Source organism: Sapajus apella, unplaced genomic scaffold (assembly GCF_009761245.1).
Source record: "Sapajus apella isolate SASKATOON/1434 unplaced genomic scaffold, GSC_monkey_1.0 scaffold14, whole genome shotgun sequence".
Lineage (NCBI taxonomy): Eukaryota > Metazoa > Chordata > Mammalia > Primates > Cebidae > Sapajus > Sapajus apella.
The window spans coordinates 285,475-313,305 of record NW_022436954.1 but is presented as its reverse complement, the minus strand read 5'-3'; the positions used below and the strand labels follow the sequence as shown (position 1 = coordinate 313,305).

Below are 27,831 nucleotides of genomic sequence, written 5' to 3'. Positions count from 1 at the left end.
TAAGCTAAGGTCAATTTATTATTCATGTAACTTTTTTCCAAAATAAATATAGTGTAGCCTGCGTTCAGTGTTTACAAAGCCTACAGCAGTGTCTGGTTACTTCCTAGCCCTTCACATTCACTGACCACAGACTCCCTGCCTCACCCTGAGCATCACCAGTCCTGCGAGCTCCATCCTTGGACAGTCCCCTTGGCAGCTGCACCTGGCTGTGTCCCCACCCAAATTCCATCTTGAACTGTAACTCCCACAATTCCTAGGTGTTGCAGGAGGAACTGTTTAACTCCCACAATTCCCATATGTGATTGAATTATTATGGGGTGGGTCTTTCCTGTGCTGTTCTCTTGATAGCGAATGAGTCTCACGAGATCTGATGGTTTTCAAAACAGGCGTTTCCCTGCACAAGCTCTCTGTTTGCCTGCTGCCATCCATTCTCAGGTATGTCTTTACCAGCAGTGTGGAAACAGACGAACACTGTAACACAACTTACCAGTGTGCTACAGCTGCCTAAAGTATCCAGCATGGCAACCTGCCGCACAGGCTTGTAGCCCAGGAGCAGCAGGCTACGCTGCACAGCCCAGGTCTGTGCGAGTGCACACTACTATGCCCACACAGCGAAGAAGTCACCTAACTGCATTTCTCAGAACATATATCCCCATTGTTAAGCAGCACACCACTATACTAAAAACCACTGAACTGAATTCCCTTTGGGCGGGCGGCATGCAGGGCATGTAAATTACACCTCAATCAAGCTGCTCGTGTGTGTTTTATTTTTAAATTGAAATAAAAAAGCCTGTGGTGTCCAGGGATGAGCAGAGTGAGGGCAGGGTCTGGAACCTTCATCGCTACCTTCTCACCAGCCAGCTGTCCCCATCAGCAGAGAGCACCTACGCACCCAACCTCCATCTACTCCAAGGTCCCTTGATGGGAAAGACTCATGTGAGCGGTGAATGACCCCTGAACCAGACACAAGTTGCAATAGCAGTATAAACAGAGCACTGGGTGTAACTCACCATGAAGGAAGCCCCAGACTTGCTGTCCTGCCTCCCAGCCCAGCCTTGTTCTTCCAGCAGGGCTGGAGACTGTGCCCGAATGCCTCCCTCTTCTGCAGCCCCCAGCAGGGAGGAGCCTCAAGCAGCCTTCTCTATGGGGCACCCAGGGAGGGCAGCATCTGTGCACCCCATAGGGGGTCAGCATCCTACAGAGATTGCAGAAGTAAGTAACGGAGCTTACCCAAAGCTCTGTGGGCAAGCTTCAGACCCTGAGGATGGCATCACAGGGAGTGCCCCACACGCCAGGATTTAGAGAAGCCAGATGAGGAGTAAGCATTTCTCAGAATCGCATCAGAGAAAAGTGGCTCAGTTCTAGGCATTGCAATGTGCTGAGATCACTTAAAACAAGGGTCCACTAAGCTTTCTGCAACAGGACAGCTGGTAACTACTTTCAGCTCTGCAGAGCATGCAGTCTGTCACAAGGACGCAAGTCTGCTACACACAACGTGGAAAGAGATGAGCGTGGCTGGGTGCCAATAAAACTTTATTCACAGAAGGAAAGCAGATTGGCAGGAAATACCACAAATTACACAGCTGACCAGGGATTAGCACCTAAAATATATAAAGAATTCATACAACCCAACAATTCAAAAATGGGCAAATAACTTGAATAGACATTTTTCTGAAGATATTCAAAGAGCCAATAAGCTCATAAGAAGATCCTCCACATCACTAATCAATAGGAAAATGCAAACCAAAACCACAATGAGATACCCCATCACACCCCCTAGGATGGCTGTTTTAAAAAACAGAAAAAAACAGGCTCAAACCTGTAATCCCAGCACTGTGGGAGGCTGAGATGGGCAGATCAGCTGAGGTCAGGAGTTCGAGATTAGCCTGGGCAACATGGTGAAACCCTGTCTCTACTAAAAATAAAAATGAAAATAAATTAGGTGGGCATGGTGGTGGGTGCCTGTAATCTCAGCTACTAGGGAGGCTGAGACAGGAGAATCACTTGAACCAAGGAGGTGGAAGTTGCAGTGAATTGAGATCACACCACCGCGCTCCAGCTTGGGCAACAGAGTAAGACTCCATCTCAAAAATAATCAAATTAAATTAAATTAAAAATTTAAGGGAAAAAAACAAGCCAGATGTGGTGGCTCACAACTGAAATCCTAGCACTTGGGGAAGCTAAGGTGGGTGAATTGCCAAGGTGGGAGAATTGCTTGAGCTCAGGAGTTCAAGACCAGCCCCCTACCAAGTCTCTGCAAAACATAAAAATAAAAAAATATTAGCCAGGCATGATGGTGCATGCCTGTGGTCTCAGCCACTTGCTAGGCTGAGATGGGAGGATTGCCTGGGCCTGGGAGGTCGAGGCTGCAGTGAGCTTTATTGTGCCACTGCACTCCAGCCTGGGTGACAGAGTGAGAACCTGTCTCAAAAGAAACAATATATACATAAGCATTGACAAGGATGTAGAGAAATTGGCTCCTTTGAGCCTTGTTGGGAATGTAAGATCGTGGAATCACTGTAGAAAACAGTATGGCAGTTTCTCCAAAAATTAAACACAAAAAAACCACATGAACCAGCAATTCCACTTCTGGGGAGGTATATGCCCAAAAGAACGGATGGATGTCTCAAACAGATATATCCATACACCGCCGTTCACAGGAACAATACAACAGCCAAAACGTGAGCGCGACCCAGCGCCCACCAGCAGACGAATGTGTAAACAAGGTGTGGACCATCCACACAAGACGACCTTCTTAGACTGAAAAAGAAACGGCGTTCCAATACGTGCCACGGTGTGCGTGGCCCTGGAGGACACTGTGCTAAGTGAAGGGAGTCAGGCGCAAAAGGACAAATTCACATGCACCCACTTCCCATGAGCTTCCCAGCATGTGCAAATCCACAGAGACAGAAAGCTGAATGGTGGTTGTCAGCGGCTGTGGAAGACGAATGCGGGGGTGGGGAGGGGTCAGTGGGGATAGACTTTCAGTTTGGGGAGATGGAAAAGTTCTGGGCACGGGTGGTGATGGTCCCACAGCCACATACATCTACTTAGTGCCACTGAACGGCAGACTTTGAAAATGGTGAAGATGGGCCGCGCGTGGTGGCTCACGCCTGCAATCCCAGCACTTTGGGAGGCCAAGGCAGGTGGATCGCTTGAGGTCAGGAGTTCAAGACCAGAATGACCAACATGGTGAAACCCCGCCTCTACTAAAAATACAAAAATTAGCCAGGCGTGGTGGCAGGCACCTGTAATCCCAGCTACTCGGAAGGCTGAGTCAGGAGAATCACTTGAGCCCAGGAGGCAGAGTTTGCAGTGTGCCGGGATCATACCAGTGTACTCCAGCCTGGGCAACACCGCAAAACTCTGTTTTGAAGAAAGGAAAATGATGAAGATAGTAAATTCTGTATTATGCGTATTTTACTAAGACCTTAAAAATAAAAACAAAATTTCATTTACAAAGTCAAGCAATGGGCAGGACTGGACCCAGCTTCTGGTCAGGCACGAGACAGTGGGTGCCCAGCAGGACATGGTGGCTGGAGTGCAGCTGCAGAGGACAGGGTCCTCACCCAAGCCCTGCCCTGGCAAATGCCACTTGATATCCTGTTTCCCCACCCAGGAGGATCCCCTTGAGCATATCCTCTTGGTCATGCCATTAATCATTTGGGGTATCTGATCACACCCACAAGCAGAAAATGTAATTTGAGGCAATAATAAAGAACACCTCAAGAAAAATCAAATCTTCAAATTCACCTAATCTAACATCTTGAACAGTCAAAGAGAACTTCAACACTGTCAATTAATTCTGCTACTAAGTGGAACCCTTCTGCCACTAATTACACGATACCCTGGCTGCTCACTAAATTACTCCTCGAGGGTTATTTTCCATCTTTTTTCTGAGCAGCAAAGGGACGTGATCAGTAGACAAGGCTGGAAACCCAGGATGTGCACAGGTGCTTAGGTGCTGGGAGTCTCCGATGCCGCAGCCATGGCATGGGGACGTGAAATGCCCACACACCGATGCTCATGATGAATGGTGGTCTGAGGGCACCAGGAGAGCCACGGAGGGCAGGTTCCCTTGGTGGCTCCCGTTAGGGCGGAACTGAGATACCTAAGGAAGCAGGAGAAGCTGCTGGAGGGAGAAACGCCCAGATGAACCTGGCCGGGTCGGTGATGCTGCCTCAGGCTTCCCTGGGCCAGGAGAGGCACCCCCTGGGCCTCCCAGAGCATCAACATCCCCGAGAGGAAAACCCCACCCACCGCACCCGGCACCACCATCCTGCCTTCAGCTGAGGTGACTGATCTTCCCAGGGAGCTCCCCTGTCCCAAGGTTGCCAACTGTGCAGGCTACAAGTGCCCTGAGCAGGCCAGGCGCGGTGGCTCACACCTGTAATCACAACACTTTGGGAGGCCAAGGCGGGTGGATCACCTGAGGTCAGGAGTTCTTACCAGCCTGGCCAACATGGCGAAACCCCGTCTCTACTAAAAATACAAATATTAGCCAGGCATGGTGGTGCATGCCTGTAATCCTAGCTACCGGGGAGGCTGAGACAGAAGGATTGCTTGAACCTGGGAGGCGGAGGTTGCAGTGAGCAGAGATCGTGCTACTGCACTCCAGCCTGGGCAATAGAGCGAGACTGCCTCAAAAAAAAGAAAAAAGAAAAAAAGAAAGATACAGAAAGAAAAAGAAAGTGCCCTGGCTGGAAAAACAAAACCAAAACAAATTCACTCCCAGCCTTCGTGAATTGCCCAGACCGGCCTTTCCTTCTCTCCTTCCCTTGAATTGCAGCCTCCAAGGTGGGTGGCAGTGGGAAGCAAGCCAACAGCAGCTCCCAAGACACAGGCTCCCAGTGACAAGCAAAAGCTCAACCCAACCGGCCAAGTACTCATTTCTCACGATGCTCCCGGAGGAGCTAAGAAGGGAGTTTCAGGGAGACAGGTCCCAGCTGCGAACCGAGGCCCCGCTGGCCGGACGCAGGCGCCTTCCAAAGGCAGAAGAGCACGCACACCATGGGCTTCCGCTCTGCCGCAGCCCTGGGAGGCAGAATGAATAAAGAGCAAGTCCCAAGTTCAAGCCCCGAGGAAGCCACAGGCAGCTGACTGCTGACAACACCTTATGGCTCAATCCCAGGCCTGCAGGGACAGGTGCTCCTTCCCGGTGGACTAATGTCCTTCCCTGAGTCTGCCCCTGCTCTAGGATAAAGGGGGGGACCACCTTCTCCAGCAGAGTCACACGTGCTCATATGCATCCTCGTGACACCGTTCGAGCAGGAACCACGTACTATGCCAGTGGTTCTGCACAAGGGACAAGCATGCAGCATCACCAGAGACGAGGGAGACTGGAGGACGCAGACTCAGCCCTCAGCCATGGCAGCCGGGGAAGGCAGGAGCACCCTCCACGGAGCTGCGTCACCATCCTTCCACCCAAGAGGACGCCTGTTCACATCTGGGAGGGAAGTGACAGCAGAGGCCAGAGAGGGAGCTCAGAGACTTGGAGGAACACGCGGGTGCAGAGAAGGGCTTGAACATGGGGAGTGGGAGGGTCGGACTGGATTTCAGATGGGATTGGTGAGCAGTGGAGCTGGAGACAGGAAGACCAGGCAGGCAAGATAGTGACCAGACTGTGACAGCGACCAGAACCTGGGTGGTCCTGCCTGGGGCTGTGACTCCGACACTCTGCTCCTGCCTGCCGTGTTTTCAGGACCCCATGATGTGTATTCTCATGGAGTCATGGAGGGTGAAGCACAGATACACAGTCATCTCATACACAGGCCCAAGTTACCCTGAATTCAACCAGCCATGCACACATAGGAAATATTTTTTAGTTGCCTCCGTATTGAAAATGCACACACGTTTTTTTCTTGTCATTATTCCCTAAGCAATACAGTATAGCAACCATTTACATATCATTTACATTGCTGAAGTATCATACATAATCTGGAGATGATTTAAAGCACGCGAGGGAGTGTGCCTAGGTTACATGTAAATACTGTCCCATATTCAAACAGGGACTTCAGCATCCATGGACTCTGGTATTCACAGCAGGTCCAGGAACCAATCCCCACTGGACACCGAGGGATGACTGCACGTGCTTCCACAGTATTAAGACCTCATGGTGCACACAATGAGGAAAGCATATCTGATACAGCTTCTTGGGCGGGCTGTAGTGCAGGATGGACTAAGACACTGCCCACGGGAGTCTGGACCATACAGGTCTGTCTTTACAGCCCCTGGTATACAAGGCCATGAGGTCCTGTACCAGCAGGAGCCCAGTGTGCGGTCAGCCAAGCTGGATTCAGCCACTCAATACCCATGTGACTGATAGCGACCAAGCATTTAACTGTTGAGAGCCTGCGTCCTCACTAAAAATGGTGGTAATTCCACTTTCGGCATGGAGTGGGTGGTAGGCAGGGTCAACACTGTTAAGATATTTGGCAGACGGGGCTTTTAAGTACAAGTTACAGGTGAGGTGATACCAGCAAGGCACAGAGGAGGCGCTCAAGAAAAGGGCCACTGTGCACCAGCCACGCTCTGGCCCCTGCAGAACACACGTGCCTGGGCTTCACTGCACCCTTCCCTGCCCCTGGACACCACCAGGTGCACCCCCATCCACATGAAAATGATAGAGAGGAGCTGGAAGCACCTGTACCACTCATCTGTCTGCTGCCACCCAAGATGCAGAGGCTGCAGTGAGCCAAGATCATGCCACTGCACTCCAGCCTGGGCAACAAGAGTAAAAAACTAACGCCTAAGAAAAAATATTGAAAACAGGCAGAGAATAGCGATACTTGTATTTCTCATCAGACCCTGTGGAGACCAAAACGAAATGGAACAGTAATTTTCAAGTGATGAAAGAAAAGAACTCTCAATCCATAATTCTATAGCAATGAAAATATCCTGTAAGAATGGAGGGAAAATGAAGATAGTCTCAGATGAAAGGAAACGAAGGAATTTGTCATTGGCAGTCCTATTCTAAAATAATAGCTAAAGAAACCTTTCTAAATAAAAAAGAAATCATAAAAGAAGGAGTTTGGAACACTACGAAGGAAAAAAGAGTAGGCTAAGAAAAAGTCTGGTATGAGCACTCCGGTGAGGACAGCTCACAGCAGCCCTGAAGCCAGAGGCATAATCCTTTTTCATAGCCCCGCCTAGGTCACACGAGCTGGGCACCAGTGACAATGCCACTCACCCTCTTCCCACCTCAACACAAGCACACGGAGTCTGACAACAAGAAACTGAAAGTCCCCTGGCCACAGTGCCAAGGGAGAGAGGTGGAGCAAACCCAGACAACTGCCATTGGCTTGCAGGTGACAAGGACAGGGGAAAAAGTTTTAACTCACCAGAGGTGTTGGCAGACTGAGCCCCGCAGATGGCTTCTTACAGCAGGAATGGTCCGTGTTCTAGGTGGCCAAAGCAGGGAGCCTGGACAGATCTCCAGACCTGCAGAAAGACAGTGAGACCAAGGTGTGGTCAGACAGAGATTGCTGAGAGGCACATGTTAAACCTTCATGTAGATTCTGACATTTCTGAGCTAAAAACCAGGGACCGAACTTTTGCTTCTGGGCAGATGGAGTAGACACATTTTCCCTATTCCACACACAAAACACAACCAATACCAGGGTGCTGTATATAAAGCAAACATAACACTGCACAAGGTGGAGAGAAGGCGGACCGGCCAGGGGCATGGTGTGAACTGTGGGTTTTCTTCTTGCCTCATGCCATCCCAGACATGGTACTGAATAAACCAGCAATTCAGAAACGCCAACAGGAGCAGGAAGAATACCACAAGAAAAGCGTGTTCTCTTTAGTCGAAGACTAGGAAAGTGGCCGCTAACAGGGCAACACGTGTAGACAACAACAGGTCTACTCCAGCCAGACACCACAAGAAAACCGTGGCCTCAGCCCCACCCACAGCAGCAAAGGCCAAGTAGGGAGTCTAGATTTCCACCCTGCGTGGCTGTAATGAAGCACCAAATCCCTGCCAGGGTGGCATCAAATAAACCAAAGGAAGGAGCTGGCACATTCATCCCGCCCCAGCAGTAACAAACCCTCTCTTCACTCTGGCATTAGTATAGGCAGCACGGGGAGCCTGGGTTTCTATTGCACCTGCCAGTAATGAGGTGACACCCCTTCCCATGTTCCCTTGTGGAAGTGGTATCAGGAAAAGTTAGCTTACAAAAAAGGTTCAAATAAGACTCAAAATGTCATGACATAATACAAAAATGTCCAAGTGTCAATAGAAAATCGCCCATCAAACCAAGGATCAGCAAGATTTCAAACTGAAAAAAGATAATCAATGGATGCCAACACAGAGGTGGCAGAGATGTCAGAATAATCCGACAAAGAGTTGAAAGCAGCCATGATAAATGCTTCCATGAACAAGTATGAACATCCTAGAAACAGATGAAATAACAGAAAGCCTTACCAAAGAAGTACTTCTCACCAAAGATATAAAAAAGAAGCAAGTGAAAATGAAAGAACCAGCCGGGTACAGTGGCTCATGCCTGTAATCCCAGCACTTTGGGAGGCCGAGGCAGGTGGGTCACTTGAGGTCAGAAGTTTGAAACCAAACTGACCAACATGGCAAAACCCCATCTCTACTAAAAATACAAACATTACCCAGGTGTGGTGGCAGATGCCTCTAATTCTACCTACTTGGCAGGAGAATCACTTGAACCCAGGAGGCAGAGGTTGCAGTGAGCCAAGATCATGCCACTGCACTCCAGCCTGGGTAACATGAGTGAAACTCTGTCCCCCAACCCCCCCCCCCAAAAAAAAAGAATTGAAAAGAAAAAGAAAATGATAGAACTAAAGAATAAAATAACTGAAATAAAAGACTTAATAAATGGACTCAACAGCAGAATGGAGGGGACAGAGGAAATAATCACTGAACTGGAAGACAGAACAACAGACATTAACCCAACTGAACAATAGAGTGAAACAGATTGAAAATAAATAAACAGAGCCTCAGGGAGTTGTGGGACAATAATTCAATAAATAATTTTAAACTCTTGAAATCCCAGAAGGAGCAATAAGAGAGGGAACGTCTGAAAAAGTGCTCAAAATACCCCAAATTTGGTGAGTGATATAAACCTACGGATTCCAGAAGCTGAATGAACCCAACAGGACAAACCCAAGAAAATTCACACCAATACACATCAGAATTAAACTTCTGAAAACTAATGCCTAAGAAAAAATATTGAAAACAGGCAGAGAATAGCAATACTTGTATTTCTCATCAGACACTGTGGAGACCAAAACAAAATGGCACAGTAATTTTCAAGTGATGAAAGAAAAGAACCCTCAATCCATAATTCTATAACAACAAAAATATCCTGTAAGAATAGAGGGAAAATGAAGATAGTCTCAGGTAAAAGGAAACTAAGGAATTTGTCATTGGCAGACATATTCTTAAAAAGTAGCTAAAGAAACCTTTCTAAATAAAAAGAAATAATAATAAGTTTTGGAACATTAAGGAAGGGAAAAAGAGTATGGTAAGCAAAAACTTTGGTAAGTATAATAATAGGCTTTCCTTCTCAAGTTTTATAGATTATATCTGATAGTTGAGACAAAAATTACAACATAATCTGATGTGATTCTAAATGTATACAGAGGAAATATTTAACAATTATAAATGGAGAAGGGCAAAGAGACATAAAAGAAGGTAAGAATGTATATTTTACCCAAATTGGTATCACAATAGATGATAAAGTTAAGTACACATGATATAATACCTAGGGCAACCACTTAGAAAGCTATACAAAGAGATGCACTCATAAAGACTACAGAAGAATCAAAATGGAACCCTAAAAAATGTTCCAAAATGTTCACATCACCCAGAAGAAGGCAAGAAAAATAAAAGAAATAAAAACCTGAAATAACAAATATAAGGCCTAACATATCAATAATTGCATTAAATGTAAATGGTCAAAATATACGAGTTAAAAGACAGAGACTGGCAGAGTACAGATTTTAAAAGATACAATTATATGAGGTCTATAAAAATTTGCTTCAAATATAATGACATAGGTAGGATGAAAGTAAAAGGATGGAATAAGATACCTTATACAAAAATAAATCATAAGAAAGCATTTATCTAATATTAACATCATGGCTATGTTATTATTAGATAAAGTAGATTTCAGGGCAAAGAAAACTACCACAGAGAGAACATTACATAGTGATGAGAGAGAGGACTCCACCAAGAAGACATAGTAATTCTAAATGTGTAAGTACCAAACAATGGAGCAAAATACATGAAGCAAAAATGGATAGAACTGAAGAAGGAAGACATAAATCCACACTTAGAAAACTTCAACAAACCTTTCTCAACAACTGATACCATAAGACAGGAAAATCAGCAAGCATACAGAAGAACTCAATAATATGAGTTCTTCATATTATTGAGTTCAACAAGATCAAAGTGATGGTTGTAGAACATTCCACCATACTACAGCAGAATTCACATTCTTTTCAAGTATTCACAAAATTCATAGCATATGTTAGAAAAGAAGAAGAATCTCAAATCAAATTCTAAGTTCCTACCTCTCCTAGAAAAAGGAGAACCAAACAAACCCAAACCAAGCAGAAGGAAGAAAATAATAAACATAAACAGGAAAAAATGAACAGAAGACAAAAAAAAAAAAAAAAGAAAATCAGTGAAATAAGCTGGCCCTTTGTAAAAGTCAATACAATTGACAAAACTCTAACAAGACTGACAAAGAAAAAAAGAAAACACAAATTACCAGTACCAGGAATTAAACAGGATACCATTACAGACCCTGCAGACATCAAAAAGACGCTAAGGGAATACTAGATCAGCTCTACACACATCAATTTGACAATGTAGATGAAATAAAGCAATTATTCAAGAAATACAAACCACCTCACCTTGTCTAATTTGAAACAGGTAACTTGAATAATTTCCTACAACTGTTAAGGGAATTGAATTCACAATTTTTAAATTCCAGTTTTGTATTTTGTTTTGTTTTGTTTTCAGAAAAAGAAATGTTTAAACCTAAATGAGTTCACTGGAGAATTCTATGAAATGCTTAAAGAATAATTAATACCAATTCTATACAATTTCTTCCAAAAAGTAGAATAGGAGAGAAACTTTCTCAATTCTCATTTTACGGAGCAACTACTACCCTGACACCAAAACCAGAGAAAGTGAGCACAAAAAGAAGATTACAGGCCAGGTGCAGTGGGTCACACACTTTGGAAGACCAAGGCGGGTGGATCACCTGAGGTCACGGGTCCGAGACCAGCCTGGCCAACATAGTGAAACCTCATCTCTACTAAAAATACAAAAATTAGCTGGGTGTGGTGGCAGGCCCCTGTAATCCCACTTACTCGGGAGGCTGAGACAGGACAATCACTTAACCTGGGAGGCAGAGGTTGCAGTGAGCTGAGATTGTGCCACTGCATTCCATCCTGGGTGACAAGAGTGAGACTCCATCTCAAAAATAAATAAATTAAAAATAAACAACAAAAAGATACCTTATACAAACATAAGTCAAAAGTCCTCATGAATACAGACATAGAAATCTTTAACAAAGTAGTAGCAAATAGAGTTCAGCAACATATCAAAAGAATTATTTACCATGAGCAAACAGCATTTATTCTAGGGATGCCAGGCTGGTTCAATTTAAAAAAAAAAATCAATGTAATCTAATATCAACAGAAAAAAAAATGATCGTATCAACTCTGAAAAAGCATTTAACAAAATTCAGCATCTTTTTACGACAAAAACTCTCCCTAAAAGAGGATGGAAATATCCTCCATATGATAAAGAACATCTACAGAAAACCGTAAGCCAACATTCACCAAATAAAGACAAAATGCTTTTCCTGCATGATCAGTACCAAGGCAAAGATGCCCATTCTTACTCAACATAGAGCTGGACATTCTATTAAGTGTAATATGGCAAAAAACAAACAAAAGATTGGAAAAGAAAACTGTCCCTATTTGCACAGAGCATGAAAATCACAAGGAAATTACCATAACCCCCACCCCTAAAAAAAACTCCAAGAAATAAATAAGTTGAGCAAGGTCACAAGACACCAGATCAACATATTAAAATCAATTGTATTCTCTAGCAATAAACATGCAGATACCAAAATTAAAGATACAATACCACTTATACTTGTTCAAAAAATGAAATAGGTATAAATCTAACAATACATGTTCAGGAATTGTATGCTGAAATCTGCACAACACTGATGAAAACAAATCAAAGATCAAAAAAACTGAGAGATGTACCCTGTTCATGGATTGGAAGACTCAAAGTAGTCAAAAGGTCAGTTCTTCCCAAACTGATGTGCAGGCGATGATGATGAACACAATTCCAGTCAAATTCCCAGCAAATTCTTTTTGTAGATATGGACAAGATTATTCAGCACTTTGGGAGGCGGAGGAAGGAGGATCACTTGAGGTCAGGAGTTCGAGACCAGCTTGGTCAACATGGTGAAACTCCATCTCTACTAAAAATACAAAAAGTTAGCTGGGTGTGGTGGCGTGCACCTGTAATCTCAGCAACTTGGGAGGCTGAAGTAAGAGAATCACTTGAACCTGGAAGGCAAAGCCTGCAGTGAGCCGAGATCACGCCACCGCACTGTAGCCTCCAGCCTGGGCAACAAAGCAAAACTCTGCCTCAAAAAAAAAAAAAAAATAGGGCGGGGGGAGGAATCGGTCTACTCAGCTTCAAGATTGTTATGCAGCACAGTAATCAAAGCTGTATGGTTCTCAAGGAGGGACAGACACACAGCAACAGAACTCAATAGAGGGCCCAGAAAAAAACCACAGAAATATGCCCAACTGATTGCTGCTGGAGGCAAAAGCCACTCAATGGAGAAAGGATTGTCTTTTCAACAAATGACGCCGGAGCATTAGGACACCCATCAGTAAAACAATGAACATCAACCTACGTATCATGTCTTATACAAAAATCAATTCAAAATGAATCATGAACTTACATGTAAAATGTAAAACTAAAACTTTTAGAAAGCACGGGAGGAAATCTTCAGGATCTAGAGACAGGAAATGAGTTGGTAGACCCAATATGAAAAGCACGAGCCACAGACAAAAATATTGACCAGTAAGTTCTCATTCAAATTAAAACCTCTTGCTGAGAAAGACCTATTGAAAGGAGAAAAAGAAAAACCAGAGCAGGGGAAAAATGTTTGCAAACCACATATTTAACAAATAGTTCGTGTCTAGAATAAACAACTCTCAAAGCTCAACAGTTAAATATATATATATATCTGACAATCCAATTAAAAGAGCAAAAGATAGAAAAAGACATTTTCCCAGAGGATATACAGATGGCAAATAAGCACACAAAAAGATGTTCAACACACCAGCTATTAAAGAAATGCAAATAGAACGAAATATGACCATGCACCCAGCAAAACAGCTGGAATAAAAAATGGTGACACCAATTGCTGGTGAGAAAAATAAAGAATATGGACGTTACACATCGCTGGTGGGAATACAAAATGGCATAGCCGCTGCAGAAAACATTGTCACAGTTCCTTAAAAACCTAAACATGTAATTCCAATGTGACCCAAAAACTGCACTCCTGGGCATTCATCCCAGAGAAATTCAGACTTATGTTCATGGCCCAGGTGCAGTGGCTCACGCCTGTAAACCCAGCACTTTGGGAGGCCAAGGCAGGCAAATTGCTCTGAGCCCAGGAGTTCAAGACCAGCCTGGGCAACATAGCAAAACCTACCCTCTACTAAAAATACACAAACTAGCTGGGCGTGGTGGCATGCACCTGTAGTCTCAGCTACTTGGGAGGCTGAGGTGGGAGGAAATCTTGAGCCTAGGGGGTTACAGTGAGCCAAGGTCATGCCACTGCACTCCAGCCTGGGCGACAGAGCCAGACCCTGTCTTCAAGAAAAAAAAAAAAAAAAAGACTTATGTTCACAAAGAAACTTGTATAGTACACTAATGTTTCTAGGAGCTTTAGTCATAACAGCCAAAAACTACAAACCACCCAGATGGCCTTCAGAAGGTGAATGGTTAAACAAATTGATACACCCACATCATGGAACATTACTCGGCAATAAGGAAGAACTCCTGATACACAAGACCTGGGTGAATCTCTAGAAAGTGATGCTGACCAAGGGGGGGAAAGCCGATCCCAAAAGTCTACTTACTGTGTGATTCCATTTCTGTATCATTATTGAAATGACAAAATTACAGAGAAGGAGAACAGATTAGTGGCTACCAGGGCTTACGGAGCAAGTAGGGGGTGGAAGGAAGTGTGTCAGGCCATAAAAAGCCACCGTTAGGATCCTGGTGTGGACGGCAGCATTTGAATCTTGGCTGTGTCAATATCAGCATCTCAGCCGTGATGCTATCGTAGGGTCCCAGGATGAGACTATGGGGGTAAACTGGGTCTATCTCTGTACTATTTCTTACAACTGCAATTATCTTAAAAGTACAGGCATGGTGTGGTGGCTCACACCTATAATCCCAGCACTTTGGGAGGCTGAGGTGGGCAGATCACGTGAGGTCAGGAGATCAAGACCAACCTGGCCAACATGGTGAAACCCCGTCTCTGGTAAAAAGTTAGCCGGGTATGGTGGTGCGCACCTGTAGTCCCAGCTACTCAGGAGGCTGAGGCAGGGGAATCGCTTAAACCTGGGCGGCGGAGGTTGCAGTGAGCTGAGGTCGCACCACTGCACTCCAGCCTGGCAACACAGAAAGACTCCATCTCAAAAATAATAAGTACAGTTGGTCCTTAAGCAACACAGGTTTGAACTTCACGAGTCCACTTACACATGGATATTGTCGCACCTCTGCCGCCCCTAAGGCAACAAGACCAACCCCTTTTCCTCCTCCTCCTCCTCCTCTTCACCCCTCCCCCTTCTTCCCCCTGTCCCTCTTCTCCTCTTTCCCCTCCTCCTCAGCCCATTCAACATGAAGACAATGCAGATGAAGATCTTCACTATGATCCACTTTCACTCAAGGAAGAGCAAATGTATTTTCTCTTCATGATCCTCTTCATAACGTGTTCTTTTCTCTAGCTCACTCAGGTAAGAATAGAGTATATAACACATCTAACGTACAAAACATGTGCTAATGGACTGTTGGCGTTATCCGTAAGGTTCCCAGTCAATAGTAGGCGCTCAGTGGTTACGTTCTGGGGGACTCAGAAGTTACACCTGGACTTTTGACTGTGTGGGAGTTGGAACCCCTAATCTCTACACTGTTCAAAGTTTAACCGTAAAAAGTTTAAGTTCACGTGTACCCCAAAACCTAAAATGAAATAAAAAAAAAAAGTTAAGTAAAACAAAAGAACAAAAAATTCACGTAGTTTCAGTAAGAACCAGCAATTCCGCTCCTAGGCATACAACTAAAACTGATACAACATACACCCACACAAAAACGTGTAGGCCAGGCACAACGGATCACACCTGTCATCCCTGCACTTCGGGGGACCGAGGTGGGAAGGGGGCTTGAGTCCCGGAGTTTGAGGCCAGCCTGCAGTACAGGAGACCCCATCTCTACCAAAAAAAAAAGTGTGTATGAATGTTCATTGCAGCATTCCTCATAACAGCCCAAAAGTGGAGGTAACCTAAACGTCCCTGGGCTGATGAACACATAAACACATCATGGTCCAGCCTTAAAACGGAACACGATTCAGCCATCAAAAAGAATAAAGCCCTGACCCAGGCTACGGCACGCACGAACCTCGGTTACATGATGCTAAGTGAAAGAAGCCAGTCACAAAGGACCTCATTTTACATGATTCCATCTACATGAAACGCTCAGAACAGGTGAACCGTCCAGATAGAAGGCAGATCAGTGGTGGCCAGGGGCTGGGAAAAGGAGGGGAGATTGGAGTGGGGAGCAGGGCTGATGGTCATGGGGTCTGTAAAAGTCCCTAAATCAATTGTAATGGTTGCACGATCCTGCTAATTTACTAAAAAACACAGCACTGCAGGTTTTCAAAGGGCGAATCACAACGGTGTGTAAATTTCACCTCAATAAATTCTCTAAGAAATCCAAAACTGGAGGTTCTCGGAATTTTTAACAGCATCCATTAAAGGGGATGCTCCTTCCCCCAATATCAAGTAACTAAATTACTCAACTATTTAAAATGTTAGCCTCCCAGCCAGCCAGCCGAGTGCAGTAACTCATGCCCGCAATCCCAGCACTTTGGGAGGCCAAGACGGAGGGATCACATGAGGTCAGAAGCTTCAGACCAGCCTGGCCAACATGGCAAAACCCCATCTCTACTAAAAATACAAAAATTAGCCGGGCGTGGTGGCACATGTAATCCCAGCTACTCAGGAGGCTGAGGCAGGAGAACTGCTTGAACCCAGGAGGCAGAGGCTGCAGTGAGCCGAGATGGTGCCACTGCATTCCAGCCTGGGCGACAGAACAGGATGCTTCTCAAAAATAAATAATAATAATAAAATGTTAGCCTGCAGCTATGCATCAATTTTTGGAGGTGCTCATTACTCTTACAGAGGTGGAAACCATCATTGTGAGGAGTTGTGAAACAGCTCTGCGACCCAAAGGAAATGCCCCCTACAGACTCACCCTCCACTTGCTGGGCTCTGCATGGGGGTTGGGGAGGCCTGGCTGTAGCCAGCTAGACCCAGCTGGCTCAAGTCTCGGGCCCCTTTTCTGGAAGGTGCCATAAAGCAGGAGCCTGGTCTCTGGAGCAGCCCACCCTGCTGACCCCAGCCTCCTCCACGGCTTCCCCACTGCCCGAGTTCGGGCTAATTCTACGTCCTCTTCTGTCAAGAGGGAATGAGTGACCACACTCATCCTGGAGTCCTGGGCACTGGATGGGCATGCCCGGGTGTCCCTGCTGCCCCACAGGTACCCCACGAACAGAGGGAGGAAGCGTCCCGCCCTACCCCTCTAACGTTCAAAAGTTGTATACAAGTGTTCATGGCAGCACCAGGTACAACAGCCAAAATGCAGAAACTCATCAACACACAGTGCAGACACAAAACATGAGCTACTGTAAACGGAGCATCTGCCACCGTAAAAAGGAAGGAATCGCTGATCCACACCACAGCACGAACTATCCTCTGTGGTATAAGAAGTACACTGGACTTTGTCCCTGGTTCCCAGTACAGAGATCCTAACACCCTCAGAACTTCCTGTGGAGCAGAAGTGAGCCCCTTTTCATCCCATCAGAGCTTATGCTAATGGGGCAATACAGGGTGGGGCCCCAGTCTCAGAATGGGACTGGTCACCAGGAACACAGGTGTCTAAGAAGGTGGGAACTTCTGGCTCCACTCACTGAGCTCCAGAAGGTACCGGAGATTAAGCTCTATAAAAACGCAGGCAGGCCCCAGTGGCTCACACCTGTAATCCCAGCACTTTGGGAGGCTGAGGTGGGCAAATCACCTGAGGTCAGCCCGGTCAGCCTGGCCAACGTGGTGAAACCCCATTTGAGACCAGCCCGGCCAACATGGTGAAACCCCACTTCTACTAAAAATACAAAAATTAGCCAGGTGTGGTGATGCACACCTGTGATTCCAGCTACGTAGGAGGCTGAGGCAAGAAAATCACCTGAACCCAGGAGATGGAGGTCTCAGTGAGCTGAGATCGCACCACTGTACTCTAAGCCTGTGTGACAGAGCGAGACTCTGTCTCAAACACACACACACACACTTACTTGCAGGAGATCCGAAGAGCTTCCCACATGCCAGGAGGCAGGTGCCCCCACCTCCGAAGGGACACCTCACCCTATACACAGCTTCATGTGATTCTTCATCTCATCCTTCCTCATATCCTTTACAACTAACTAACGAATAGAGTCAAGAGCTTCCCTCAGTTCTGGGGGCCATTGTCACAAATTCCTGAACCCACGAAGGGGGTTGTGGGAACCCAATTTACAGCCGATGGGTTAGCAGCACAGGAGACCCGCCCCGGGACTTGGGATATTAGCTCTGGAAGTGGGGCAATATTGTGGGAGGGAGGCCCTCACCCGTGGGATCTTACACCCTCTCCAGGTAGACAGGGTCAGGATGGAACTGAACTAGAGGATGCCCCGCTGGCATTCGCTGGAGATCCGGCTGGTGCCTGGGGTCCACAGTGTTCTGTGTGGGGAACCATGCACATGCGTCCCCCATCCTTGACGCCGGCTGGAGGACACCAGGCACAGTGGGCCACACACTGCATGACTATTTCCATGGAGCGTCCAGAGTAGCAAAGCCACAGAAACAAAGCAGAGCAGGGCCGGCAGGGGCTGCGGCAGGGCCTGGAGTGAGTGCTGATGGCTTTGGGGTTTCCTGCTAGGGCAATGGGGCTAGAACTCTTGGAATTCACCTGCCTGCCACTGAATTGTGCACTTTAAAAAGGTTAATTTTGGGCAGGCGCAGTGGCTCACGCTGGTAATCCCAGCACTTTGGGAGGCCGAGGAGGTTAGATCACTTAAGGTCAGGAGTTTGAGACTACTCTGGCCAAAATGGTGAAATCTTGTCTCTATTAAAAATACAAAAAATTAGCCAGGCGTGGTGGTAGGTGCCCATAATCCCAGCTACTCGGGTAGCTGAGGCAGAAGAATCACTTTAACCCAGGAGGTAGAGGTTGCAGTGAGCTGAGACCGTGCCTGGGTAACAAGAGTAAAACTCCATCTCAAAAAAAAAAAAGTTAATATCATGTTACATGTATTTTACCTCCACAAAGGAAATAAAAAGAACCTCTCATTCTCAACAGCTCACAAAGGTTCAGAATCTGCTTCATGGCACAAGGGGAAAACACTGGAGGCAAAAAGCCAGTGTGTACAGGCGTGCGGGGGACAGGAGGGCCTCCGATCCCCGGTTTTTTGTTGGAAGCCCCCTCCTGAGGTCCACGTGACACAGCCGGTAGGAATTGGCTGCTGTGTACGTGGGCACAGGCTCTCCTCCCATGTGTGTGCACTGTCTCCCACCCTGCCAGCTGCCTTTGCTGAAGGCTGTGCCAGAAGCAACGTGACTTTATCAGATGCACCCATTCTCCTGATGACAAAACTAAGGCCAGACCAGCAGGTGCAGGCGGCACAACCAGGACCAGGAGGAAGTCAGGCTGGAGCTTCTGTTCTTCCTGCTCAGCCTCCTCCACCCCTCCACGGACACTGTGTGAAAGGCAGGACCAGACTGAGGCAGACGCTGCTGGGGGCCCGTCTCACCATCCACAGAACGCTCCTCATTCTCCTTGTCCCCCCTCAGCAGCCAGAGAAGGCAACGGGGCAGGCTGAAATTAGCTCAGCAACAGTCACCGTGCAAAATTACTCAGGCATATAATGAAAACATGCATTATGCCTCCTGGTCAAACCACAAAATGCTGTGACCAGTAAAAGCATTAAAACCCAATGTGAGGCCAGGTGTGGGGGCTCACGCCCATAATCGCAGCACTTTGGCAGGCCGAGGCTGGTGGGTCTCTTGAGGTCAGCAGTTCCAGACCAGCCTGGCCAACATGGTGAAACCCCATCTCTACTGAAAACACAAAAATCAACCGGATGTGGTGGCATCCACCTGTAGTCCCAGCTACTCCAGAGGTGAAGGCAGGCGAATCGCTTGAACCCAGGGAGTGGAGGTTGCCGTGAGCCGAGATCACACCACTGAACTCCAGCCTGGTTGACAGAGTGAGACTCCGTCTCAAAACACACACACACACACACACCCCCAGTGTGGTACCTCCATAGTCCCTGAGGCTTTCCGTGCCCAGAGCGCAGCACTGCAGGCGGCGGCCGGGAGGGACCTGGCGCAGGCAGGGCTGTACCGCGGGCCTGGGCGGCGGTCACCATAACGGCCCCAATCAGCCCTGCCTCTTGGACCTCCCATCTCGGGAAGTCCTCTCCCACAACGACCCTGGAAATGGTCACTCTGTTGCCTCCAGCCACGTCAATAAAACCAAAGGGACAACAGCAACCCTAACACAAGCAGAGACTGCAGACCATGGCATCCTGAAGCTCCCCTCTTGCTGCCCTCGGGAGCCCAGCACAAAGCAGCCAGTGAGCAATGGATGAGAACTGAGCCTGGCTCCAGTGGGCAACTTGCAGAACCATGAACCAGATAAACCAGGGTCAGCAAACGACCGCCCACGGCCAATTCCAGCCCAAGCCTGTTTTGGTAAGTAGCGCTTTACTGGCACACAGCTTTGCCCATTCATGGATTGCCTTGGACTGCTCTTTGGAGAGACTGCACAGCAGGCAAGCAGGTGTTGTTCTACCCCTTGTGTGGGGTGGTCAGCTAGGCAGCAAAGGTAAGCTAACACGACCCCCAACTTAGGTAGGTGCTGTTATCTGCAACCCAAAGACCAGGCAGCTGAGGGCTACAGCGAAGGATCCTGTCACTCGCCCAGGTCACGCCGTGGCACCTGCGGGGAGGCTTCGGCAAAGCAGGAGTCAACCCTGTTTGTCTAACACCAAAGGCCCCAAGCCCACCACAGTGCCGGCCCCTAACCGAATCGGCAGCTGCAGACCCTACACCAGCCCCACTTCCCAGGCCCCCTCCTCTCTCTTCAGTAAAAGATAGCAGGTCAAGATTTCCAACAAACAAAGGCTCAACCATGTCAGGGAAAGCCACTGGGGTCCAAGAAGGACGACAAGGAGGAACACACACTACCCACCCAGGCTTGGGGGCGGCAGAGCAGCCCAGACAGCTGGAGTTCCCACGGGAGGAGGGGGCCCCCTCTCATGGGGCTCTCCCTGTGACACAGACTCACCTCTGTCCCCAGGCCCTGCACACGTGCACACATGGACTGAGGGTGGGGATCAGGGGGTGGAGGGGGGTATCAAGGCTGCCAAAGTCCCCAGAAAGAGCTGGAGGGCTGCTGCTGGGTACCCCATCATTCTGAGTCCCTGAACCCTGCGCACTCATGAAGCCCACGTGGAAGGCTCTGCAGAGAACAGGTGGAGGCCCCAGCGTCCCCTGCTCTGCTGTAACAGGACCTGTGTGCAAAGCTGAGGTCTCAACAGGCCAGTGGACGGCCTTGACAAGAAAGGCGTGTTTTAGACCCAACAATCCACATGTGGCACATGCCATAGGGACATGGGTGATGCAGCCATCACCACTAATGACAACAGGAACAGGTGACAGTATGTGGCTGCTTACCACAATCTCAGCTTTATATAAACTACCTTATTTAATACTCATAGCTACCTGAGATATGTTTCATGGATAAGAAAACCCCCACTTCAAGGATAAGAAAACCAAGGCCCAAAGAGGCCAACTGGCCTGCCCAAGGTCGCACAGCAACACGGCAGAGCTGCTCTCCACTGCAATGTACCACTTACTACAGCAAGGGAAATAAACCCAACACTCCCCAAAGCCCAAAGACGTTGGGGCAAGAGCAGAGCAGCCAGAGGCCCATCCTGGCCAGTGCTGTGCTTTCTCTGTGGCCAGAATTCTCCAGGCAGATCACCCATCACCATGGCCTAGAGAACAGGGTGCTGAGACACAGTGACACTCAATTCTGCCAGGCAAATGCACCGTCTGTGGCAGGAGCTTGCTGGAGTCAATCAGCAGAAGCGCTGGGGCCCTCTGTGTCCTCCCCATCCCTCCCATGCTGACCGCACCTGCCACAGAGGACTCTCCCCAGGAGAGGGGCTGCCCAGACACAGAGTCGCAGGGACAGGTGTCGTGCATGGGAAGATGCAACTCACGGTTTCACAAGCATTTTGTTTGCAAATGCCCAAGGGGCTTGAGGAAGGACTGGCTGCCCACAGATGACCGGGGGAGGGGCTGCCAGGCAGGCCGAGAGGGAGGACTTCCTGGAGGGAAGGGGGATTAAATGCTCCCGGCTCTTTGTTCTACTGGTTATAACACACAACGCGTGACATGGGTTCAAAGCCCCAGCCAATGCACCTCTCTGGAACTCAGTTTCCCCTTCTGTGAAATGGGCATTGAAATAATCCCAGGGAGTAACCATTGACTCCATGAGCCCATGTGCACAGTGTCCAGCACGCAGACGGTACTGAAATGTCCTCCAACAATGCACACAACACGCCCACAATGCAGGCGACTGCCTGAGCTACCTGCAAACATACTGGTCACCTACGTTATCACTGCATTGTTAACGATCATTTCTTTCCTTTTTTTTTTTTTTTTTGAGACAGGGCCTCACCATGCTGCCCAGGCTAGCGGGCACTGGTACCATCTCAGCCCATGGCAGCCTCAACCTTTCTGGGCTCAGGTGATCCTGCCACGTCGGCCACGAGAAGCTGGGACTGCAGGCGCACACCACCATGCCCAGCTAATATTTGTTGTTGTTGTTGATTTTCCTAGAAATAAGGTTTTGCCATTTTGCCCAAGCTGGTATCAAACTCATCTCAAGCCACCCACCCACATCAGCCTCCCGGAGTGCTGGGACCACAGGCACGAGCCACTGCACCTGGCCAAGAAATCATTTTTGCCTCTACATGTGGAGTGTCCCTGGCAGGACGCTCTGTTACCTGGGGGCATTTCCTTCTATTCAGAAAGTCACCCACCCCACCCCAGGCCACTGAGCCCACCAGGCACAGGCTACGTCTCCCAGGGCATCTGACAGGTATCTCAGGCAACTGCACATCCCCGGGAGCTGGGCAGACACCCAGCGGTGGCCAGAAAGCCGTCTGCATATCCAGGGGCCTCCTTGAATGTGCAATAGTAATATGATACTAACCCAGACGCTTCTGGTAAGAACCTCGTTCTTCAGGAGAATGAACCCCAGGTGCTATTTAACCAGGCTTGGTCCATGAAGAGCCTGCACGGGGTTCCAAGAAGCCTGTCAGCACGGGGATCCTCGGATCCAGCATAGAACCTGCCAAAAACCCGCTGTGGGACCCACACGCAGTGCACCTCCTCCTGAGGGCCAGTTCTCCAAGAGGTTTGGAGCTAGACTTTTCCAGGGCCAGCAGTGCAGAACCTGATGAACTGTCAGCGAGCTCTGGGGTCCTGTTCACACTCAGGTCTGAGTGACAAGCTGTGACAAGCTGACCTGGCCCGTCTTCTCTCCCTAGCCCCTCTCCTGTTCCTCCAGCTGTAGTCTTTGCTGCTAACTCAAAGGAGGCACATCAGCGGGAAGGGGCTTCGTCTGGGGGTGAGGTGGCGGCTGTGAGAGCGGAGCCACTGCAGGGTAGGGGGCCAAACAAGAAGGGACAGACCCCAGCCCCTGGAGAAGGAAGGCTACAAATCCATGCTGTCCCCAAGCAAAATAATCAGAGTCACAAATGTAGTTTTAAATTTCCTAAGGGCCACACCAAAAAAAATAAAATGGGCTGGGCATGGTAGCTCATGCCTGTAAATCCCAACACTTTGGGAGGCTGAGGGGGGAGGACTGCTTGAGCTGAGGAGTTGGAGGACAGCCTGGCAATATAGGGAGACCCCTCTCCAAAACAGACAAACAAAATAGCCAGGTGTGATGGCGTGCACCTGTAGTCGGTTCATCTGTGGTCCCCACTCCCTGGGAGGCTGAGGTGGGAGGATCACTTGAGCCCAGGAGGTCCATTCAGAAAATGGAAAGCTAAGTGGTCGATGAACCAGAGCTGGGAGAAGCTTTCTATAAGTCAGAGAAAATGCAAGTTAAAAAGAGATACCACTTCCCACCCATTAGACTGGCAAACATCAGACAACACCAAGTCTTGCTGAGGAGGAGGGGCACAGGGAGTTCTCACACCATGCGGGTGGGATTGTAACTTGGTACCACCCCTGGGAGGGCAATTTGAGCATCGGTGAAAGCCGCGGGCCAGACAACTTCCCCTATAAGGAGGTACCCAGGGAAGCGGAGGCCCTGCGTAGAAGGATGATTCCCTTGGCACAGTCTGCAAAAACATGATCCTGGAAACAATCCAAATATCAACAGGGAGAGGAAGAATAAAATGGGGTGAACCATTCCATGAAACGTATAAACTGAGCTTTGTGATCAACTCAGTGCGGATTTTTTTAAGTGAATATTAAGGAAACATCAAGTCAAAGCTTCCAAGGAGCAGGAAGTACCCAGATGCCCCCTGCTTCCCCTGCCCCACATAGGCGACCTAAGGCCCCACCGGACAAACAAATACACACCTCCCCCAGCAACTACACATGATATTGGCAAACGACACACTGCACAATCAGTTTAAGATCATGAGGCAACCAGAAAGCATCGAATCAGTTAATCACCTTTTGCACTCATTTTTTTACTGGCCACACCTTTTGCAGGAGGTGTCAAAGTAGCAGGTGCCGTCTTTGGGTGGCGTGTGCTGTAGGCATCTGCTAGGCTGATCTGGACGCTGGGATACAACAGTGAACCAGAGTCCCTCTCGTCCCTCCCCCCTACTACTCTCTCTGGTCCATGTCTTTCCTGGTGCAACCGTAGGCTGCGACTGAACCCACAAAGATGAGACACCCCCACCAGGTTCCCAGGGAGCAGCACCTTGCCTCTCTGGAAGGCACCAGACATGGGGAAGAGTCATGTCCCACAATTTCTGCCACACTCAGGATCACCCCTGCTTTCTCCTGAGACCCATGAAGAAAGGTGGGGCCTCCTTCAGTGAGAAAGCAGCCTGGGCTGGGCCAGTGGATAGAAGATCTCAGATTTAGTATGTCAAGACCAGACGGGCCTGGGGCCAGACACTGCTTTAGAAGGTGTTTCCCGAGAGCAAGGACTCAAGATATTTGCACACCCATGTTCGAAGGAGCATCATTCATGACAGCCAAAGGGTGAAGCCACCCAGGTCCCCATTGACAGGTGAATGTATAAACAAAACGTGGTCCATCCACACCATGGAATATTACTCAGCCACAAAAAGGAAAGAAATTGTGACACACACTGCCACATGGATGAGGCTTGAGAACATGATGCTGAGTGAATTAAGCCAGACACACAAAGACAAATACTGCATGATTCCATTTGGATGAGGTCCCTACAGAAGTCAAAATTAAGGAGACAGGGAGTAGACTGGTGGTCACCAGGGCGAGGGGAAGGGGGACGTGGTTTCAGTTTTGCAAGATGAAGAGATCTACAGACAGATGGTGACAAGCAATGTGAGTGAACTTAATGCCCTGGAACTACACACCTAAAAATGGTTAAGGAGTAACGTTTTTTTTTTTTTTTTTTTTTTTTTTTTTTTTTTTTTTTTTTTTTTTTGAGACAGAGTCTTGCTCTGTTGCCAGGCTGGAGTGCCGCGGTGCGATCTCAACTCACTGCACTCTCTGCTTCCCAGGTTCGGGGATTCCCCTGCCTCAGCCTCCCAAGTAGCTGGGACGCACCACCACACCTGGCTAATTTTTTTTTGTATTTTAGTAAAGATGGAGTTTCACCGTGTTGGCCAGGAGAGTCTTGGTCCCCTGGCCTCACGATCCGCCCGCCTTGGCCTCTGAAAGTACTGGGGTTACAGGCGTGAGCCATGGTTCCCGGCCACGGGTAACCTTTTATGTTACGGGTATTTTGCACAATTTATAAAATGTGCATTGGGAAAAAAAAAGTGCTGTCACATCAATTGCCACTGAACTCTTCCTCTATCATGCATCGCCTCCTTCACCTCCTTTAAATGTTTGCTGGAGGACCACTTCCTCAGTGTGGCTTGCCCCATCACCCTGCTGAAACGGCAACCCTTTCTGCTCCCAGTCCCCACCAGCAAGCTCTCCTTTCGCCCCGCACAGAATCCCTGCTTCTTTATGGCTCCCTTAATTATTGCTGGTTCCCCTGGCTAGGGTGCTGACCCTACAGGGGCAGAAATATTTGTCTCCCTGGTTCACTGTTGTATCCCAGAGTCCAGATCAGCCTAGCAGACGCCTACAGCACACGCCACCCAAAGACGGCAGGATATGCATTCTTCTCAAGGGCACGTAGAGCATTCTCCGGGAGACGCTTCATGCCCGGCCATAAAACAGCCTCATCACACATCGCCGGGACTGAAATTATACAAATAACGTGCTCCAATCACGATGGAATGAAATTAGAAATCCACTTTACAAATGCACACGTATGTGGAAATTAAGCAACACACATCTAAATAACCAGTGGGTCAGAGAATAAACCACAGGGAAATTGGAAAACCCTCTGAAATGAGTGAAAAAGAACACAAAACATACCAAAACTTATGGAATACAACAAAAGCTGTACTTAAAGGAAATTCAGATCTGTAAATGTTTATATTAAAAGAAGAAAATCTCAAATCAGTAACCAAAACCTTCTGAAAGTTAGAATGGGAAATTAAAACTGAGCAAGCAAAAGGAAGGAAATGATAAAGGTGAGGGTTGAAGTCAATGAATTCTAGGCTAGAATAACAAAGAAATCAATGAAACTACAAGTTGGTTATTCGAAAATATCAATGAAACTGACAAACCTTAGCTGGAATGATCAAGAAAAAAAGGGAAGACTCAAATTACTAAGCTCTGGAACGACAGAAGGGACATTATCAACTCACAGAATTAAAAGGAATTGGCTGCTCTGCCTATGGAGTAGCTATTTGTTTATTCCTTTGCTTTCTTAACTTGCTTTCACTTTAAAAAAAAAAAAAAAAAGAATTAAAAGGAAATGGACTGGGCATGGTGGCTCAACGCCTGTAATCCCAGCACTTTGGGAGGCTGAGGTGGGCAGATCAGGAGGTCAGGAGATCGAGACCATCCTGGCTAACATGGTGAAACCCATCTCTACTAAAAATACTAAAAATTAGCCGGACGTGTTGGCACACACCTGTAGTCCCAACTACTCGGGAGGCTGAGGCAGGAGAATCACTTGAAACTAGAGGCGGAGGTTGCAGTGAGCCGAGATCACGCCACTGCACTCCAGCCTGGGCGACAGAGGGAGACTTGGTCTGAAACACACACACACACACACACACACACACACACACACACACGGAATCATGAGACAGTGCTACAAACAACTACACACGCAGAAGCCAATTAGACAAACTCACATGAAATCCACACATTTCTGGTGGGACACAAACCAACAAACTTGACTCAAGAAGAAACAGGCAATCGAAAATGACCTATGACAAGTAGAGACCCAATTAATAATTTATACAGTTTTCACAAAGAAAAGCCTGGGCCCAGATGGCTTTACTGGTGAATTCTACCCAACATTTAAAGAAGAACGAAGGCCAATTTTGCATCAACTTTTCAGAAAAAGAAAAATGGAAGAGAATGCTTCCCAAGTCATCTTAGAAGGCCAGTATTACTCTGATACCAGAATCAGACAACACAAGACAACTACAGAGTTCCTCAGGAGCCAGACACCTACAAGTCCTCTCCCGTTTCCTGTCTACACTTGCAAGCCTGTCCCACTCTACAGACAGGCCAGGCTGCTCTCCCAAAGGCTCCTAAGCCACCTCAGGCTCTGCCAGCCTCCTTGACCCCATAGCATAGGAGGAGCCCCTGCACGCTCCCACCATCCTAGATTCCACAATCAGAGGGCCTGCCCCTGCAGTGGGAACCACCCGGTGGCTGTCCACAGCCACCAACTAAACTCCACAGGCATACCCTGAATAACAAGAAAAGGGACATGCATCATTCAAAACACCCTCTAGACCACATGGCAAACCAGCTTTCAAACCGAACCCGTGCACCGACACAGTGGATCCCAAGCTCCTCCCAGAGGCTCTCGGCGTGCAGCCCCGGAGCCAGCCTATTCAAGAGATCCATGACATCACACCATTCTCATAACACCAAGATGTGAGCTGCGTTTTCAAGCCCATCCTCCCCCAAGTGCACAATGGAAGCTACAGAACGTGTGATATCGCAACGAGCCGACCACGGGAGCAGACTGTGATATTGTAATGAGCCGACTACGGGAGCAGACAGTGTGATATGTAACGAGCTGACCATGGGAGCAGACAGTGTGATATCGCAATGAGCTGACCGCGGGAGCAGACAGTGTGATATGTAACGAGCCGACCGCGGGAG

General features: G+C 47.9%; 1 protein-coding gene across 3 annotated transcripts in view; it reads right to left on the bottom strand.

Moving 5' to 3' along the window:
- SHANK2 (SH3 and multiple ankyrin repeat domains 2) overlaps positions 1-27,831 on the bottom strand; it is a 687,472-nt gene that overhangs the window by 648,712 nt on the left and 10,929 nt on the right. For all 3 annotated transcript variants that reach the window (XM_032282493.1, XM_032282495.1, XM_032282494.1), the window contains exon 2: positions 7,341-7,440. The gene's annotated coding sequence lies outside the window, so the exon portion shown is untranslated. The remainder of the gene's footprint in view (positions 1-7,340; positions 7,441-27,831) is intronic.